The sequence below is a fragment of the Schistocerca serialis genome, chromosome 9 (genome assembly GCF_023864345.2).
Source record: "Schistocerca serialis cubense isolate TAMUIC-IGC-003099 chromosome 9, iqSchSeri2.2, whole genome shotgun sequence".
NCBI classification, from domain to species: Eukaryota; Metazoa; Arthropoda; class Insecta; order Orthoptera; family Acrididae; genus Schistocerca; species Schistocerca serialis.
The window spans coordinates 27,562,802-27,584,790 of NC_064646.1; positions in this window are offsets into that span (position 1 = coordinate 27,562,802).

Here is a 21,989-nt window from a genome sequence, read left to right on the forward strand (position 1 = left end):
TGCAGTAGAGGGGTGATAGCAGTGGAGGCAGCAAGAAAAATTTGCGCCATGTAAAGGCCAGACCACGACAAGAGAAGGGTTTTCTCGTTTTAAGGAGGATTAACTGAGCCCATAAAAGCAGCAACTCACCGTACAAACAACTATGCACAGCTTCTAGAATGCAGAGCTTATTGTATTTCGCTTGTTAATTGAAAATATTAGCTTGCGAAATATGGAACTCTTATTTTCTCCTTCTTCCAGTCTTCCAAACTATTTCATTTAAACACCCATATACTTAATTTTAGTTTTTCACCTTAGTTTTCTGTGTTCTAGTTTTTAAGTGTAATACTGCCGTAAGGTTGCACGTTGTCTTTTAAAATTGAATAAAAGTTGGGTAATTGTGGAACAGCTTCCCTTTGCGCATCCTGTTTCCTGCAATTTTCTCGCAGTTTGGTGAGCCTTATTTAACAAACATTTCCAGGTGTGTTCTATATTGACGTCTACAATGTGATGGTGTTTCCATTGTGTCTAGTGGCCACGAATGTATTGATGCACATTATGCTAATGTGTTAATTTTTGTGATGAGTAGGTTGTGCTTGTGCATTTCATAACCGAGTTCTGAATCAGTTACTAATACAAACTAGTTTCAAATTTTATACTGAAATTTGTGGTGAATGTTGAATACCAAGTGAACATACAATATAATGTATCTACCACGAATATGTAATGACTCTTGGTTGGTTCAAATGGCTCTGAGCACTATGGGACTTAACATCCATGGTCATCAGTCCCCTAGAACTTAGAACTACTTAAACCCAACTAACTTAAGGACATCACACAACACCCAGTCATCACGAGGCAGAGAAAATCCCTGACCCCGCCGGGAATCGAACCCGGGAACCCGGGCGTGGGAAGCGAGAACGCTACCGCACGACCACGAACTGCGGACTAATGACTCTTGCATCCACAGGATCTGGAGTATAGTAAAACGTATATAACGGCAGATAGGAAAGCTGGGAGGGGAGGGCAGAGTACCCCTGAGTGGGGAAGTGAAAAGGCGTAAAAGAAAATGTGAAATGTAACTATTCAGATAACTTCAACAAGTGCATATAGTAAGACAGTAACCATCTAGCAATTAACATGCTGGCTGACTCAGTGCTAGCAGTATGTAGAAAAGGTCTTAGCTAGACAATATTATTATGTCAGTGCTATAAGAAGATCGATAGCATTTTGAGGGGGACTGCACTGGAACGGTGAAGTTACAAATGGTGTCATATGCGGGCCAAGCCCAGAAAGCAATTGCATAAGATATGTAAGTGACGATATACAACTCAACACTTTACCTCATTGCCTTATTGCACAGTAGTATTTAACTTTAAAAATGAATGAATAATTACTTAGCTAATACCCACAGTATATGATACGTCAAACTTTTGTTGGTTGTGATTAAATTAAATCACGCTGGGTGTAACATGCTTCCTTCTCTATGCGCTGAAATTAGAACTTTTATGTCACAATATTGAAAGAATTAGCAAGAGAATAGGCTGAAAAAGATTTTAAGAAGTCTAAAACAGTATTTTGTTCACACTACTGCGAAACTGCACAGCAAGGTTAAATAAAATAGAGAAGTATAGTTATTTTTTAACTTTAATACTTTCGAGTCAGAAGGACCATTTCTATTCATAGCTAAATCTTCAAATTTATGGTAACTTGATGATCAGTTTACGTAGTGATTCTAAAATTCTATTTAGTTGTGTGTTATGCGTGACTTTGAACAAGGTGCTACTATCAAAGTTGTACCTGTGTTGTGATTGAGCTAATATCATTTCACATCGAGGATTATGTGAGAAAATATACTGACGGAAAAGGAACGCAAAACGAAATAATAAGTAATGTAGAGTAATAAAGTTTCGGGAATATATTTGTCTAGGTAACATATTTAAGTGAATAAGATTGTAAGATCACAGGCTGACGAAAGCGCAATGTAAACCATTGCAAATATGAAGAGGTGGCACTCGTCAGAATGTTGAAAGAAAGCGTGCAGACATAAATGTAATGTGTTGTGCAGGTGCCAGTTGTCAGTTTGTAGAATGGAGCTCCGTGACTGTTCCACTTGGTCGGTCAATGCAGGGACAGTTAATGTTGATCGTGCATGTCACTGGAGTTGTCTTCCGATGATATCCCATACGTAGTCGACTAGTGATAGATCTGGCGATCGAGCAGGCCAAGGCAACATGTCGGCAGTATGTAGAGCGTGTTGAGGATGACGACAGCTGTGTGTGGTCGAGCGTTATCCTGTTGCAGCTCTGGAACGCTCTACATGAAATGCACCAACATAAGTCGAATCGCTACACTGACGTACAAATGTGAATTTGGGTGCGTGGGATAGTTCAGAATTGAGGCCCTCAACTGGCTCCTTCTAACCAACTCACGGCAATCACTGGCAATGCCACCTTTCATAAGAAAAGATAACTCACCCCCACCCTATGCTCCAAGGACCTCTCGATGGACATCAGTGAAGTCGCTAATGGTGATGGTTTGGTGTCTGTGGAATTCTCACTACAGGACTTCGGGCTCGGAGCCGCCTTGGAGTACCGGATTTGTATCAGTTCGTTGGGTCACTATGGCGCAAATTGCTATTCTAATTGCTGCTGCAGAGGCACTACGATCCTCCAGAACCGTATGACGAACACGAACGTCTTCCCTCTCGGTAGTGACGCGTGACTGTCTGGAGATCCATATTCTTGCAACCGTACATTCCTCTGACCACCACTGCCAGCAGTCATCAACAATGGCTACATTAATGCCAAGTCTTTTGCACTACCGCAGAAGAAATGTCCAGTTTGTTGTAGCACTATTATACGACATCGTTCAAACTCAGTGAGATGCTGATTATGGCGTCTTTATCGCCTTAAAGGCGTTCTGGACGAACATCAACTCACCTCGCCCAATCTCAAAAGTAACTAATGCTCACGACCGCTACAGCGTTTTACACTCTCATGCGGCTGGCGCGAATTATGTAAAGACATCTTTCATGTCGCACAACCTCTTCCTGGAGTTGCGATTTATTTTTCTGACAGTGCTATCTCTTAACTTTTAATGACTACCAGTAATAGTTACAAATCATTAATTTGTCGTTCAGAATTCCGTAGCCAAGTTTCCTTACTTAAATAAAGAACTATTATTTTCGAATCTGTATCATTTATAGTCAGATCGAACAAGTTTGTTAAAAACTATAGCGGGAGTTAGCACTTGTTTACTGACCGTATGGCTAATGGAAGCTCTTGATTGAAGTGGACTGGTGAGTGGTGAACATTATTTAAAATAGCTACAGTTTAAGTCAGTAAGGCTGCATTGTCAGATTTAACCAGATTTAACAAAGCTGAGTTCATCTAGTTTTTCTTTATGGCACAAAGTGGTAACTTTGTTGCAAATTAATAAGTTTTGTTTTCTTCAACACAGAAAAACATTTGTCAAGAAACTTACCAATTGTGAAAAACTTATGTTACAAATCTTATAAAAATCCAGATTATTCTAGGCTTAAACTCAACGAAAATAAACAAGAATGAAATAATATCTGACCTGGATTAAGGACCATAATTAAACAAAACTGTCATGCAGTTATATAGGCATCTGACCAGTCGAAGTGTTTGAGAAAAAGAAGGTCACAATATGCTCTGAAGAACGTAATTACATCAAACTCTTAGACTCTTACTAACTATTTTACCAAAAGCTATATTTAGAATCACAGGTATATTGGGAAATAAGACATTCTCTTATTTTACAGATTATTCACAAGTGTCACTAATTTCATTAATGAGACTTGTTTTCTACGATTTCAATTGTTATACTTGTTTCTGTAGGTATGTGTGCCACCAAAAAAATTAACCATTTAATGTACAGAAATAACTTTTTTCGATTTCTAATGGCTGAATACAAGGTTAGTTAAATTTAACTTTTTTACGGAATACTCAGGAAATATAACTTAGTAATGTCGATAAATATTCAGTTACTCAGTTTGTCAGAGTAGCAGTAGGAGAAAGTTTCGAATAAACTCACAAACACCTGTCTCCTCCCAAATATTAAAACAGCTTTGTTACCAGCTAAGGTGTAATACAGGTATTTGCAACTTCTACAACTAATGACAACACTAGGCTAGAATGTACTGCTGCTGAGATATCTTTTGCCTGTTAACTTAGGTTACACTAATTAAGAATAAAAACCTAGGATTCGCTTTTGTCAAAAAGTAATACCTTAGTCATAAACTTGCCCACTTTCACAGCGGATTTATTCCTTAATGATCTTTGTTTCAAATAACCCAATACAGATCAAAAGGAATAGAATGTACATAATTACAATACCAGAAGTAAGAAATTCCACTCACTATTCCATAATAGATTTGTCCTTAGACCAAAAACGGATGTGTACAATGCTGCGTCGAAAGTTCTTAGTCACTTATACTAACGGCAAAGGAAAATTTAAAAACAACAAAAAAAATTTTGACAGATTCTTCTATGCCATAAAAGAATATTTATGTACATAATCTGTGAAAAAATGTGCGTATGAGCTGCTAATTCATAAATTTATTTAAAAGTGCTCTTAAATGGTCAACATGTAGCCATGTTAACATACATATGTGTAATATGAATATAAAATGACTCCTTCCATATCATTAGGATTAATCATACAAGTGAGCTATGCAACATAAAGGTAGCTAACTCTTGCCTTTACACTCAGATTGGAAGCCACTGCGACAGAGTATTCACCCTCTAGCACATATTAATCTGTGGAAAGCGTAGCAAATTGAAAGAAGTTGTATTTATTCTGTTAGGTAGTTGACAACAACGAACAAAAATTTTTCACATTACAAATTTCTTCCTGTAAATGCCCATTAGACCACACAGATAAACGTTCCATCGTTTCCCAACGTGCATGCCAATGAAGTCTGCTCACTATTCCTTCTTCAGAAAGACTGTTGGTGTAAGTAAATTAAGAAATGTTGAATGCTCCATATTCTACAAATTGACTGAATTCATCCAGGCTCGTCTCTATTTTATATTGGTCAGCTTAAGCGTATTGGTCAACTTAAGCCGGCTGGTAAACACTGGTACCTGGAGCTGGGATCTACCGTGTGGAAAAAGTCTCTTGCTCCAGGACAATAGAGGTGGAGCCGGCAGTGGGAAGGAAGCACAAACAAAGCTCATTAAAGTGGCTTATGGTAGCCCCGCTCATCTCTTTGTTAGCGACGTGCACAGTGTAAACAAAGGGGCGCTGCACGGGTAAACTCCATATCGCAGCGCCCCAAGAATCTCACACAGGACAAACATCGCTGCCGGCCTGCCTCACGTAAGATAAAGTTACTGCGTTTTCCTTCCGCTTTCTTCCCGGGGGACACATAAACACTTATTGTTCAGTGTTTTGCTCAGAAAAAATTACTGTTCTGTGACTGCCGCACATACATTCTAACTACAACACTATTCGTCTTCTGAAGACAGAATTTCTATACCTGCATCTACATCTTTATTAGTATTCCGTGAGCCACTTCACGGTGTGTGGCGGAGGACACTTCTGTCACCATGACGTGTTTCCCCTTCCTTGTTCTATTCGCGAAAGGCGTGTGGGAAGAATGGTTGTTGGTAAACATGCGTATTAGCTCTAATTGCTCGCATTTACCACTTGTCCTAATCTTCCTAGACGTTTGTGGGGGGAAGCATATCTTGACAGACTTTCCGAAGAACGCTCTCGGAATTTCAGTTGCAGATCATGAAAACTTCTTATTTAAAACTTCTTCTGGGAAAGTTTATTGTTTGAAGTGCAGTGGTGTGACATGTGTAAACTTCCTACTGCAGTGTACTTTTCGTTATAACTACCGGGTAGCCTATATCCTATAGCAGATGCGTAATGATTCAGTATAATCTCAAATGCGTAATGTTTCCAAAACATAGTAGAAGCTGGTTCCAGCGATAAATAAGTGAACACGCGAAAAGCTGATTGTGATATGTTCGGCGACTTTGACATCAGCAATGATAATCTGAAACGGTTAACCGCCATTTGTTAAATATGCATATGATTATTAATGCAACTTCTGGGTTGTATAGAAAAACTAGTTTGGCGTCCGCTGCTTCGCTCGCGTTGGCAAAGCCATTACAACAAAATTAAATTTTTAAACATATACTAGGCTCATTCAAAAATTAACACCCGGTATGAAAGAGCGGTTTCTTTTTCTACGTAATTCTGACAAAGTCGATTTGTTGTGGTGAATGTTAAGCAGTTTTCTTGATTTAGCTCGTAACCTCCAACACCTTCCAAATATATCACGCTAATTCAGACCATCGAAGAATTTTCTTTTCCCAGTCTACTTCTGACCAAAACACAGTTTTGGTAGCTGAAGTCGGAGGTATCTATTAATCCGTTTTCTGAGTTCTTGCAGTGATATTTCCGGAAAAAAATTCAACCTCTAGCACATATGGCAACGGCCTTGCCGCAGTGGATACACCGGTTCCTGTGAGATCACCGAAGTTAAGCGCTGTCGGGCGTGGTCGGCTCTTGAATGGGTGACCATCCAGGCCGCCATGCGCTGTTGCCATTTTTCGGGGTGCAATCAGCCTCGTGATGCTAATTGAGGAGCTACTCGACCGAATAGTAGAGGCTTCGGTTGAGACTACCATCATAACGACTGGGAGAGCGGTGTGCTGACCCCATGCCCCTCCTATCCGCATCCTTCCTTTAGGATGACACGGCGGTCGGATGATCCCGGTAGGCCACACGTGGCCTGACGACGGAATAAGTGCCTAACACATATATCTTTACTCCCAACTGAGAACGCAAGTAGATATATCCACAGCTTTAACTTTTAAAATGTTTTAATCTAAGGATATATTTCCCTGAAAATTTCTATTCCCAATTTTACCCACTTAGGGGTTGAAATTTCAATAACAGTGAAACACACATTTATTTATTTTAACCACGTACCCAAATTCAGATTTTCGTAGATTTAGCTAAAAAATGTTTCGTAAAACTTATTTGCATTAAAACTTTCGTTCCCTACTTCACCCTCTGAAGAGCTGAATTGCCAAAAACAGTAGAACACGTATTTTTTTATTTTTAATCGAGAAGTAAAATAACAGTTTCTGTAGATGTAGCTTGGAAAAGGCTGTCGTAGCTCCACTCACTATTTCATCCCCTCAGAGGGCAAGTTTCAGAAAACGGTGAAGCTAGTATTTTTTATTTCATATCGAGAAATCGGATACCAGTTATCACAACCCTGACTTAAAGAATTCCATAGTATCGACATATTTACCAAAGAACATTACATACGCTCTTTCACCCCCACTGGGGTGGAATTTCCTTGTTAAACGATGCCTATAGCAGGAGGTCAACACCCTCTGTAAATTTACAGTTTCAGTTCTTAGGGGCTTGGACTGGGCGAGTTGAGTCAGTAAATTCGTCAGGATATTTTCTTTTACATATTACACCACGCAGTAGTTCGACTTGGCCCTAAAATTGCTCGTTGACGCAATAATGGAAACGCTGCTAAGCTCTGCTCTGACAAAATTCCTGAAACAAATCATTGAGCTGCATGTACCGGTAAGATATCACCATTGCATGCATACTTGAGATTAATGTAGCTGCTTGCCAAAAGCCCAATGTGTTCGTAAACTGTGGCGACAGCTGACGACTAGACGGTGGAATGCGTGTCAGCGAACCGCTGTTAACTTTATCTTCAGACAGTGAAGGGAAATGTGACGAACCGGGACTAATTTATATGCCTGTTTTAAATTGAAATTATATTGAAACCCAAAACCACATGAACGTAATCCGTTGCACTAATATAATAACTTCTGGCCTGCCTTATGTGTTATCGCGACAATGAGGTAAGCACAATCCAAGAGAGGTTGGTAAACAATTATCACTCAGGCAACTTGTCCTGTATCTTTTACCCACTGAGATGACATAGTGGTTAGTATAGTGGATTCGCATTCTGAAGGGCGACGGCTTAAATACCCGTCCAATAAAACAGATTTATGATTTCTCTCATTTCACTTTAAGGCTTAGGGCAAGTCCTGATATGGTTCCATTGGAAGGGCACGGCCGATTTCCTTCATAATCCACCTCTAATCTGAGCTTGTGCACCGTCTCTATTGACTTCATTGTCGACTGGATGTTAAACACTAATCTTCCTACCTTCTTGCAGGTGCGTTTTGACTATAAACCGCTTGTAGTGTCTTTTCGGTTCCGCGATCGTGTATCTCAATATCTACCATTTCGATACTCGATGCAGTGACGTAAAAAAAGGAACCATACTACGATCTCCCGCTCTGAAACAGATTCGGAAGATCGATTTTATAGTATTTCGGCCTTGCCTCTGCCGTTTTCCATTCTGGTACTAGTACAATTATTGAACGACAGAACAGGTAATCTATTCGCTTGCTGACTTTCCGTATGACAATTACTTCTTACGATTTTTCGCCAAGTTGACTGGAAAAATTTTACTTTCAGATTGGTTGGGCGTTTCTCTGATAGCTTTCTTTAAGCTCATTTACGCTTCTTTGACCTTTTGTTTGTCAGCTAAGATTTGCAAAGATCTTAAAACTGTAACGAAGTTCGCTTTGCTTTCGTAGCAACTTTCTACAACGGCTGTTAAACTACGGTGATACTTTCTCATAGCTTGAAACCTTGCTCGCCAGATACTAGAGTACTGAACAATGCTTATGAATTTTTACCATTTGTATTTCACACATTCCTCCTCAGAACTAAATGTTTCATGTTGACTACTTAGATACTTTTATCGGGATGGTCATCTCTCGCTATGTAGACGTCAGCCTAAAAAATATTTTTGCAGTGGGGGGAGAAAGAGAGTAATTGATATATAATGAAAAGGTCTCGCCGTAACTAATAACACCTTTGATTTAATGACTGTCACCGCCAAGTGTTTGTCATGTCCATGACACTCTGCCCTCCATTTCGTGATTGTACAAAACAAGCTGTATTTCTTTGAACTCTTTTTGTGATTCTGTCAATTCCGTCTAGCAAGGATCCCATGCCAAACAGCAGTATTCCAGAAGAAGACAGCCACATATAACGTAGGCAGTCTCTGTAATAGATTTGTCACATTTTCTGACTGTTTTGCCAATAAAACGCTGTATTTGTTTCTCGTACCTCAGAACACCTTATCTGTGTCGATTGCAATTTGCTGCTCGTAACTGTAATCTTAACCATTTCGGTTTTATTGCCACTTTCAAAGAGCATTTGTCCCAGAATGATTCGCCACTCAGAATTAAGGTTCGTGTATGAATTACGATCCTCTTGTAAGTGTACTGTCATATCGCTGGTTTAGTTTTGTAGTATCTTTGGTGGCAGCCGTGTCTAGAGAGTCGAGCGCGGGACACGGAACTGTTATGTTGTGTAGTCTGTAGCTCTGCATGTGAGAGGCATTGTTAGTATGGAAGTTGAAGTGTTGCTACAAGTGCTATTACGGTAGAGTGATAAAATATGCAAATGGTTAAGAGGAAAATGCATCAAGACGTAATTTAAAAATGAGCAGCGCTGCTGATGAAGTATATGTGTATCCTCTCGTTGCGTGTCCTACCGTACAGTATCAGTCATCCGCGCCGTGTTCGGTCACCCAGAATGAACTGATGTTAGCATAAAATAGTGCAATCAAGAGCCAGTGATTTGTAGCGAGCGTGAGAACGTGCGTTCGGTCATCGCGTTTTCGCATTATCAACAATCAGCCGCGCCGCGACGGTTACGCGCACGGTCGTACAAGTGAAAACTGAGAGCTGAAAAATTAACTTTACGAACAATGTTAAAATATCATTACTAGTGTCTGGTACCAAATATCTGTGTATGCGTGACGAGCGTAAGAACTTTCGTGCGATCATTCGGCTTCCGTATCATCAACAATCGCCCGCGTCGTGTCGGTTACGCGTACGCTCGTCCGAATGTTATTGTGGACTGTTAACCATCCATTAATTGGGATAACACTTCCGAATTAGAGTGTAACCAGTGCCACCTGCGATTTTCCTTTAATCGTCTCAGAATATAGTTGTTCATAGCAGACGTCGATCAGTGTTGTGTTTTAACGTTGCGTGGCTCCCCTAAACCCGCTTGCATAATTTGATAGATAATTTCGGGCAAGCCAACGGTAGTGTGGAGCATAACAGTACGACTACCGCGGAATTATCAAGTACGTGGTGTGGACAGGGCGCACGGTCAAGAAAAGCAGAAACTACAACCGGTTTAAAGTACCCCCACACATTTGTGCTCCCGGGCGTTTTACATGATACTAACAATGCCTCTCACATGCAGAGCTACACACTACACAACATAACAGTTCCGTGTCCCGCGCTCGACTCTCTACAGACGAGGCTGCCCGCAAAGATACTCCACACCTATGCCAGCGATACGACAATACACTTACACTCTTAAGGTTCACCAGCTCCAATGTTTGTAATTAGGATATTCAAGAAAATGCTACCTGCAGTACTTGAAAGTCAATTTGTTTCCCTATTACAGCTAAAAGGAAAAATTTTAAAATTCATAGTTTTTACTGACGTAAAGAATTAAGAGGTTGTCATCAAGTGGGCCTTATTAATACCATGGGTCCTACATACTACCGACTCGGTGCAGAAAAGAAAGGAAACTGTTAGATTAACTGTCGTTGTATTGTTGCAACAAAGTAATGTAATTGCTAATGATTCATTTTAGTTCTAAAGTGAAAATAATTCTAACACAATGAAATGGAAATTGTCAGATTAAATATCGTTATATTGTTGCAACAAAGTAATATAATTGCTAATGATTCAAGTAGTGTTGTTCGAGAATAAAAAATAATCATTTAACATTCACAAACAAAAAGTCGTGCTTGGAACATTTTTTTCAATAAATAGTAAGTGATGGGTAATTAAATGCATACATAAATAAATATATAAAGATCATTAATAAACATATCAGGTACCGCAGATATGGCTCGTGTTATATTAAAATACGCACAGGCTAAAGACCATAACTATGCTTACCGACCTTAGTGAAACATGAAAACATTCAGATCTTAATGGCTCCGCTATAAGATTCATCTAGGAACCTCTGTTAACAACAGCGGCCCTCGATTCTGCATCCGAGGGTAGAAGCTAATGGAAGTTTCGAACTGAGGCTAAGCACAAATAAAGACGATCCATTATGTGCATGTCCCTAAATTCCAACCTGGAGGTGTAGAGAGATAATAGACACGGCGGGAAGCGAAGTAATTCCGAACTGGAGAGCAAACATTTGACGGCTAGATGTGCGTCAGTCTTACCGAGTGCGTAGTTCGGCCGGCGAATCTTGCATACTTTTTGCACCCGCAATTGTTTTTTATAGTAATGTACCCTCAACACCTATTAGTTAAGTAAGGATTTAATTCTATTAGTTGAGTAGGGATTTAATTACTACGTGATAGTGACGTCTGCAATATTTCATGCAGTCGAGCAATTGGTGTTGACGATCATTTTACTTATGAACTCGAAGGTGCAATCTTTTTGTTACCTACTGAAAAACATGCATTACCTTGCATGTGTAAAGGTGCGTCGGTATTATGTAACGATGAGTGTGCCATTTTATTGTCTTCCAGTGCGTTCTCGGTTGACATATGTGTGACAGTTACAGTATCACTCAGAGTTGGTGTTAACAACGTTTGTTGTCTACAGATATATCTGAAGTGAATAAAAGACAAGGCGGAGAGATCGGAGACTGCATGCTTTGTAAAGTAGGATATGTGGCGATCTGTCATTTACAATTCCGGACATGTGTTCTTACGCAAATATCCTCTGAATTGCCAAATCAATCACTGAGTTTGATATGTAGGTGATATACCGTGCTGGTGTGCTGGTCTCCAGTTTAATTAATTTCTTTGACCTATTCAGTACCTAACATAGCTAACTTAAAGGACAATGGACACTGCTAATAATATTTGGACTTAAATACACACTAACGAATCAAAACATTTCGCAGGTTGCCCACTGCGAGACTGAATGTTGCTTTGTGGTGTTGGGGGCACTTAGTGTGTAAAGAGAGGATATAAACAAAGCAGAGACCATTGGGACGTCATTCTAGCGCTGATACACGTCGTAAATAACGAACTACGAAGACGTATGGGACCTTACTATAGGGCAGATTGTTTAAGAGCCCACAAATGAGCAATTTCAGTTTGCTGTAAACCATAAATGAACATAGTTAACAACTAATAACGTAATGAAGTGTGTCTGAAGGGTGATTTCTAGGTCAACATATACAGTAGGATGTGGCGATACCCAGCAGCGCACAATAAGACACGGTTTCTACCAGGCCAAACCCTTAAATGTCGTTGGACAGGACTCAGCCCACTACCAGAAACTGTGAATTACAGAAGAGATACGGTATCATGCTACCTACATTAGCATTTACATCTCAGTATACAGCTGATTCTTTTGCCATTATTTTCCTTTTCTACCACAAGTCTTCAACTGCTTTGACACGACTGCCACGAATTCCTTTCCTGTGTCATTCTCTTCACCTCAGCTTAGCACTTACAACCAATACCTCACTTATCCATATATGTAAAAACACATATATGTATTTTACATGTCTCCTCATAAACCACTGGACTGATTTCAACCAAATTTGGTACACACAGTACTTATTATCTGCAAATGAGTACTGTGGTGGTAAGTATTTCTGTGTCAAATATAGGTTAAAAAAAACTGTTAGCAATCCCTGGCATCTAGGCTACCATGCACAACTGATGTGTGTAGTATCAGAGTTCATTCCAGAGAGTATACATGGTGGTGGGCATGACTAAGAAGGATACTGGGATGGGTTGGACCACATGGACCAATATAGGGGAAGGAAGAGATGGTCAGAGAGAGGAGGAGAAGGATATGGACCAAGAGGTGGCAAAAGGAGATGGACAGAGAGTGGAGAAGGAGGAGGCAGACAGGATCCTGGGAATGAGAATCTCGGAAACGAAGCTGATGGGCTATTTGCTTCCTACTGTCAAGATCTTCTAAGGAAACTGGCTGAAGGATGGGGTAACAACAAGTAGGCGACAAGGTGTAGGAGGTTCATGGCTCATCACAGAACGTCGAGGTCGGATAGTTCCGCTCTCTAAGGCTGGATATCCGGTGATCAGTAGTGGTCTGAAGACAGAGTTCAGGTAAAAGTATTTGGAAACACATCGTCCTACTCATATTGTTGTTAATGGGACTGTGCATATAACCCTACAGGTTCCCAATATGGGTGCAGTGAGCACAAGATCATTGTTTTTGGACCAATGGAAATGTGTCACCTGTTTGGATTTCGCAGAACCCGTTTATTCTGAATCTCGGGAACTACGACCACAACCATAGATGCAAAAATAAAAGACCAAAAGACATACTTGTAAGGACCTAACATCTGTGGCCAAGTACACGCAAACACAACAGTACAGGTGAGACCCTGTTAATCAGACACCATTACTGGATATCCAGATAGAACACACTTTCCGAATAACTGGCACCTCACAGGGAAGCCGTACCGTACCCTACATGCAGACAAGCTCGACACACACCCCACACAGTGAGATGATATATGGCCGATCTCCCACTACTATATAACGATCCTGATTGTTCCAGGAATGCAGCGGCTGCAGAAACCTCGGATAAATCGCCATCGCTTGCCACGGTAATGATGTATGATATCCATACTAACAAACCCAACCTTGCATGAACTGTCGCAGCTAGTAAGCCACTCCTGTTCTTACTACCCATCCCACTGTCGCAGAGGATTTTTTTCCCACGGCACGAGCCTTGGCACTTTTTTCCTTCTGCTCTTCAAATTGCTACCCTCATTCGCCTTTCGTCCACTATCTATCATCTGATGGACCGTGTTAATGCGTAGCCTTACCCAGACGCACGGATAACATCACAGCCCAGCATCCTGTGATCCACCCATTAGATAACTAACATGTTGACTGAGGTGACAGTAGAACGTTTGGTCTGGTCACCACGTTGGTGCGGGGATGGAGGGGCCCCATCTCTGTCAAAAAAAAAAAACTGTTTGGATGAATGACATTTCTTGTTACACCATATAATGTAACACTTCTTCAGGACACAACAACCAGGGCGCAGACACAACGGCTTTGCTGGCCAGCTCCCATCAAAAAGAAGGATCGAAATGAAATTAATTTGATAATTCCTACGACAGATTACTCGAGTAGCCAATAAATTTCCTATTAATACTAATCTGAGACCGGATGGACCATTAATTAACAAGCCTTTAAACTAAATCGATCGTTTTATGCAATTAGGGTAATTTTCTTCAGCCAACAAATATCACTGAAGGATTATTTACGTCGAGGACCATCAGATGGAGGTTCAAGATAATTTTCACATTCTCCACTTGATCAATGTAAAAAGATCCTACACCACATAAATTGCCGCTATTGCATCGTTCCACAATAGAAATCACAGTACACTCGGATTGCACCGAACCCAGATCTATTTTTGCTCAGTTACATTTTCTTTGCTCTCAGATTGCTCCAAAAATTTGCATTCATATCTGTTAACTAACACATTAGTTTCACATTCATCCTTCCACATCCACTCATAATTCATGCTTTCATCAAGAGCCACCAATTCACATCCAACAGTAGAAAAAATGCACAAATGCCTTCCTCCGACATATCTAGATCAGTAGCTTCAGTCTTCCGAGCTTCAGCACCTAAAATATCTTTTTTAGCTCCCTTTAGAATGACATCACTCACATCCGCCGATACATAATAAAATTCATCACCAACTGGCGAGACCTTTGTTACTCCATCTTCACAAACACCTTCACACACTTCCACCGATGCGCCATACAGTTCATCTCCGGCGGACGAGACTAATGTTTCGTCGCCTTCACAAATACCTTCATCTACTTCCTCCTATACAAAATCATCTACATTATTTTCACCTTCACTATTATAACTGTTGCTACAGATTAGTGCCTCAACAGAGTACGTAAATTCAGATCCACCTCAGCCTGTCAGTAATCACATAATCTTTCAACAAGCATAAACTCATCGCATGATTCCCCACCCATCCACAAAAATCAGTTCTCCAGCCCCGTATTATAATTATCAAATTTCTCAACACATTTTACCATACTTCTTGCGCCCTCTTCGTGGTTGCGCTGCTTAAAATTAATCCCCAGTCTATCTTTAGTTCTTACAACCCTCCTCTCCAACAGTTTTGGCTTCTTTGACGAAATTTCGGTTCCATCAGAATTTTTAAGATAATGTGTCCGTTTCAAAATTGGTTTATTTCGCCACCTCGGGATCTGAGGTGTGGCGATCTCTAATTTCAAGACCTCGTATCCTGGCGTTGCATTTCGCTGCCCCTCAAATCTTCGTTACCAATTTTTATTTCCATTGTGAGAATTCCCGTTTTAATTTTTCTTCTTTGAAAATTATTATCACGGGGATAATTATTCCTGTTATGATAATTATTGTGGACATCACTACTGTTCCCATTCTGGTGCTCATTTCCCTGTCTACTATTCCAATTATGTGGCTGGAATTTCGACATCTGTTCTAGTTTCTTTATATAATCTAAAAATTCATCGATAGGATCTGCCAGACTGTGGACAAGATCCCATTCTGATATTCCCGTAATAGTCTATTGAGCATCGTAAATCTCCTTCAGTATTCGCAGTGGATGATTTATATGGATCATCTTACCCAGTTCACGCACACAAAAACCTTGCATCTACTCACTTCCATGTCTGAAACTTGGCTCGCTTAGGATTCATTCTGAAGTTACGTTTGCTTCGCTTCAGTCCAGAATTTGTTCAGGAAACAACTTTCAAACACTTCATAGGTGCTAAATGAAACACTCATTAAATTTCCCCATGCTTGTGCATTGCTCTCAAGATGTCTTTCCGTGAGTTTAATTTTTTACTCTTCAGACATTCCTCTCACAAGTTCATCTCTACATGCTGCAACCAAATCAACTGGGTGGTATTTTCTATCTTTTCGTCGTTATTGAATTACCTCATGGAACACTATCACAGCAGCAGCTCGATTTTCTACTAAAGAATTTGATTCTACACTCACGTCTTTAAACTACTGTTCATGCTGCACAGCTGCTTTAATTAATATGGCTTTAAAATGTTCTCTGTTTTTAAGCAGCTCTTTCTCACATTCTACTACTCTACCTGACAAATTGTTAACTCGAACGTATTTTGTGACATCATACAATACTTAGCATAATTACCTATGTCATCCCGTATCTCTTCTCAGAAATGTTTTCCTAATGAATTGACTCCTGTGATAATTAGGCCAACATCTTCAGAAATTATACTCACATTTGCCCTTATAACTTCTAATTTTGAATCAATTATGCTTCCTATATCAGATCTAATTTTGTCTCACCCAGCTTTAACATTTACTGTTACACATGACTCTACATTTACAATTTTTGAACTTAGTTCTGTTTTGACATAACTTATCTCTGTTTTTACGGAACGTAGCTCAGTATCAAACGTCCCGATGCTAAACTGCATTGCTCCCATACTAAAATGAATTTCTAGTAAAATTTATATTAATTTTATCGATGTATTGTCTGAAAGCTTGCTTTCCCTCCCTGATTTAGGCCTATCTGCGCCACAAGTAGATTCCATTTCGGCACTCTCGCGTACAGACTTAGGAATAATTTGGCCACTAGTATAATCTGAACCACTTAGAACGGATAGTTGTTCATTCGTTGTACGCTCCACCACTAACGATAACAAAAAAGTGGCTCTGAGCACTATGGGACTCAACTGCTGAGGTCATTAGTCCCCTAGAACTTAGAACTAGTTAAACCTAACTAACCTAAGGACATCACAAACATCCATGCCCGAGGCAGGATTCGAACCTGCGACCGTAGCGGTCTTGCGGTTCCAGACTGCAGCGCCTTTAACCGCACGGCCACTTCGGCCGGCCCTAACGATAACACTTACCGGTCATGCTGGCTGCTATTGCTATGTTGCTGTTGAATATGTAGATGCCGCCGGTTATGAAGCCGCCGCTGATGACTTTAAGTCGCCTCCGGTAGTATTCGATGCCGTTTCATTACTGTGTCGGAAACGTCACAGGTTCCTGTAACCGAACCCCAACGTGGAAACTGTTTAAATACGACACTGTCGTCCACCTCTGTGTCATTTAAAGCACTACAAAAGTGACTGAGGACTGCAGTTAACCCTTTGTTTACAAAATCAAGATCTTTATAGGGATTACTATTTCCTTCACATAGTTGCAATTTACAACATGAATTTACCATATGTCAAATTAATGTAAGAAGAAATTCTTTCAGAAAAAAATGTTTTAGAGTACTTTCATCGTGTGTGGTGTCACAGCGAACTCAATGGTCTTTCAGGCATTGTTGAGCTGTTTGTGGTGCTGTGCGAAACAGTTCCGATTCTTTCTTAGCAGAAGCTATTACCACACGTCTGTCTCATCCATGTCACACGAGGGGCGTGTCTGAGTGTTCTACACCATCCACACATTAGTCATGTTCCCTTTGGACCAAAATATTCCGCTTCATTTGCCCGTTTACCTTAGGATCGTCCTGTTTGAAACAGCGATGAATGCTCCAGTACAGTGGCCAGTGTTGTGACTATTCTTCCGCCAAGCTCATTCTGGGTACTGATGCCAGTCTTCCGTGTAGATAATTTAAAGTGAAAGAGGAAGCTATTTTCAGTTTCTCTAACCCAATCTTGTAGCCAAGTTTTATTGATTTCTGCGGCATGTACTGAGGCCACAACAGCCATTCTTTTTTCAGGAATTCATTTTTCTCACTCCTCCTTTGTTTATATAATGAGAAAAAAACCTACTTGACAATGTGTGACAGGTAGTGAGGAGATGGCTCGATATGTACTTGCTGCTGACTACATAGTGAAACCAGACACTATTAGCTTGCTTAGAAAGAAAGCTGACAAGTAGTAACGATCTACAGCGCACAAAACCTGAACTGTATAATAACAAATGATAATTAACTGAAACCCTCAGCTGCCGACAGGTGTTGTTGATATACCTCGATGGGGACAGCTGAAAACGTGTGCCCCGACCGGGACCCGACTGGGACCTGAACCCGGGATCTCCTGCTTACATGGCAGACTCTCTGTCCATCTGAGCCACAGAGAACACAGATGAATAGTGCGACTGCAAGGACTTATCCCTTGCACCCTTCCCGTGAGACCCACATTCCCAACTGTCCACAATCTACATATGTAATGTACCTAATAGATATTTGCCCATCCACTCATTACTCGCGCACACTAAGGTGACGATTCCCGTAAGAGTTCGAGCAACCTGAGCCCATTCGCACAGACGAAGGTCAATGGCTGGGTAGCCATTAAGTACTGCATATATACGAAGATAGTAACCGTTGTCGAAAGAACAGATACCATTGATGACCGTGCAGCTCCTCTAGAGTAAATGATAGTTAATTGAAACCCTCAGCTGCCGACGGGTCTTGTTGATATACCTTGATGGGGGCAGCTGAAAATATCAGCTTAATCGAAACCCTCAGCTACCGACAGGTGTTGCTGATATACCTCGATGGGACAGCTGATATTTTCAGTTGTCCCCATCGAGGTATATCAATAACACCTGTCGGCAGCTGAGGGTTTCAATTAACTATCATTTATTCTAGAGAAGCTGCACGGTCATCAACGGTATCTGTTCTTTGGAGAACAGTTACTGTCTTCGTATGTATGATAACAAGGCCAACAGCTTCCATCATTTTTTTTATTTATTTATTTATTGTTCCGTGGGACCAAATTAAGGAGAAGTCTCCATGGTCATGGAACGAGTCAATACATGAAATTATAACACGATATTAGAAACTGATAAAATGAAATATAAAAAAAAACATATTCAGGTGACAAGTCGAAAGTTTAAATGAAGAAAATCAACAATGGAGCACTGGAATTTGCTTCATTTTTTAGCTCTTCCAGGAGCTCCTCGACAGAATAGAAGGAGTGAGCCATGAGGAAACTCTTCAGTTTAGACTTAAAAGAGTTTGGGCTACTGCTAAGATTTTTGAGTTCTTGTGGTAGCTTATTGAAAATGGATGCAGCAGAATACTGCACTCCTTTCCGCACAAGAGTCAAGGCAGTGCATTCTACATGCAGATTTGTTCTCTGCCTAGTATTAACTGAGTGAAAGCTGCTAACTCTTGGAAATAGGGTAATATTGCTAACAACAAACGACATTAAAGAAAATATATACTGTGAGGGCAATGTCAGAATTCCCAGATTTTTGAGTAGGGGTCGACAAGAGGTTCTCGAACTTACACCACATATAGCTCGAACAGCCCGTTTTTGAGCCAAAAATACCCTTTTTGAATCAGAAGAATTACCCCAAAAAATAATACCATACGACATAAGCGTATGAAAATATGCGAAGTAGACTACTTTTCGTGTCGAAGTGTCACTTATTTCAGATACTGTTCTAATGGTAAATAAAGCAGCATTTAGCTTCTGAACAAGATCCTGGACATAGGCTTTCCACAACAGCTTACTATCTATCTGAACGCCTAGGAACTTGAACTGTTCCGTCTCGCTTATAATATGCTTATTCTGTCTGATCAAAATATCGGTTCTTGTTGAATTGTGAGTTAGAAACTGTAAAAACTGAGTCTTACTGTAATTTAGCATCAAATTATTTTCCACAAGCCACGAACTTATTTCATGAACTACATTATTTGTTACTGTTTCAATATTACACACAAGATCCTTCACTATCAAGCTGGTGTCATCAGCAAACAGAAATATTTTTGAATCACCTGTAATACTAGAAGGCATATCATTTATATAAATAAGAAACAGCAGTGGCCCCAGCACCGACCCTTGGGGAACGCCCCACTTAACAGTGCCCCATTGGGACTGAACATCACTACCTCTCTCAATATTGCGGAGAATTACCCTCTGCTTTCTGTTCTTAAAGTAACAGGCGAGCCAATTGTAAGCTACTCCCCTTACTCCATAATGGTCCAACTTCTGCAGTAATATTTCGTGGTCAACACAGTCAAAAGCCTTCGTTAAATCAAAGAAAACACATAGCGTTCGCAACCTTTTATTTAATCCGTCCAAAACCTCACAGAGAAAAGAGAATATTGCATTTTCAGTTGTTAAACCATTTCTAAAACCAAACTGAACATTTGACAGCAAATTATGTGAATTTAAAGGCTCCAGTAACCTTGTATATACAACATTCTCGATAACATTAGCAAACACCGATGGCATAGAAATAGGTCTAAAATTGTCAACATTATCCCTGTCTCCCTTTTTATAAAGTGGCTTCACTACCGAGTACTTTAATCGGTCAGGAAACCGACCACTCCTAAAGGAAAACTTACAGATATGGCTGAGAACTGAGCTACCATACGTAGAACAATACTTCAGTATTCTGCTAGATACCCCGTCATATCCATGAGAGTTCTTGGTCTTTAGTGATTTAATTATTAACTCAATCTCCCTCTTGTCAGTATCATGGAGAAGCATTTCAGGTAACAGTCTCGGAACACTTTTTTCTAAGAGCCCTATATGAATCCCTGTTGGGACTAGGTTTCTATTTAGTTCACCTGCTATATTCAGAAAGTGATTATTAAATACTGTACATATATGCAACTTATCAGTAACACGGACATTCCCACTACGCACTGATTCTATATCCTCGACCTGTCTCTACAGACCAGCAACTTCCTTTACGACTGACCATATGGTTTTAATTTTATCCTGAGACTTAGCTATTCTATCTGCATACCACATACTTTTTGCCTTCCTAATAACATTTTTAAGCACATGCATGGTCGTACAACTGTCACTGCAATCGTATGCTACGTAGTCTCCTAAAAAGGTGGTTTCGCACAGTATCCACTGGTAAACAGGTGGTTACAAACAAAAGCAGAAATCATAAGGTAGAACCTTGTGGGACACCATCTGTTATTACCCACAGAGGTTTCCAAGCCAGTTCAGCAGAATTTCGTTAAATTCCCACATAAAACCTTCCGAAGATCGCGCAGTAGTAGCAGACACCTTGTCGTGTGTGAGATTTGCCTTACAGTTCCCACCTCCACGTCGCATATCCTCTAGCAGCTTTCAGTTAGCATAGTACTCAGCTGGTAGTGGACCGATAGCTCTTTTTAGGTCTCGCCTGCGGTGGTCGTCCTCTACGGCGGAGAGAGCCCGCCCTTTACTGCGCCGTAAGCTGCGTTTGGCCCCACCCAAGGCTTTAGCCTCCTCCCTTTGTGCCTCGCATTTTCGATCCGCCGCCGTGCGGCTTCTCTTTATCACTGCAGCAAAGGAGGTCCCATCTACTGCACGTCCCACCGCAAGCGAAACAGTAGCTTGCGGTGCGGAATTCCAGTGGAGAGTCGGGAGAAAGAGCAACTGTGGACACGCAGAAGAGGAGAATAACTTTAAGGAGGAATATAAAAACATTAGAATGCAGTGCGCAGATTGCTAGGTCAGACGATCTTCAAAGAAGCCACATAATCTGGTTTTACACTGTAGTTACTTTTCCTCCTGTGCTCATATTTACATTTCTCTAAATGCTCAAAAGGAAGCACGGGTTTCTTCCAACGTACGAGCAGTGCAGAAAGTTTGAAAAGTTTTATTTCTACAGTTCAGTCTAGTCGGTAATACACAGCGGGCACTTTCCATAAGCTCATGCTATGAAGCTTTGTTATCGCAGCAACGTTGACTCTCGTCGATTACATCTACAGCAAACCACATAAACCTAAGCTTTGGTAAACTTTCCTCTCACTTCTGTATTCCTTCGCCTACCAAAAATAAATAAATAAATAAATAAATAAAAATTCTGCCCTTAGATCTCTTTGTGTCCACTTCCCTTTGAACTGCTTAATCACATAATAGAGACGGATTTTTCGATGAACTTCTGTCCTTACTTACACCATAGATCTGACTGAGACATATGCAATGGCGTGGTCTGAAATATTCGTTGAGGTAAGCAGCTACGAAAGAGTAAA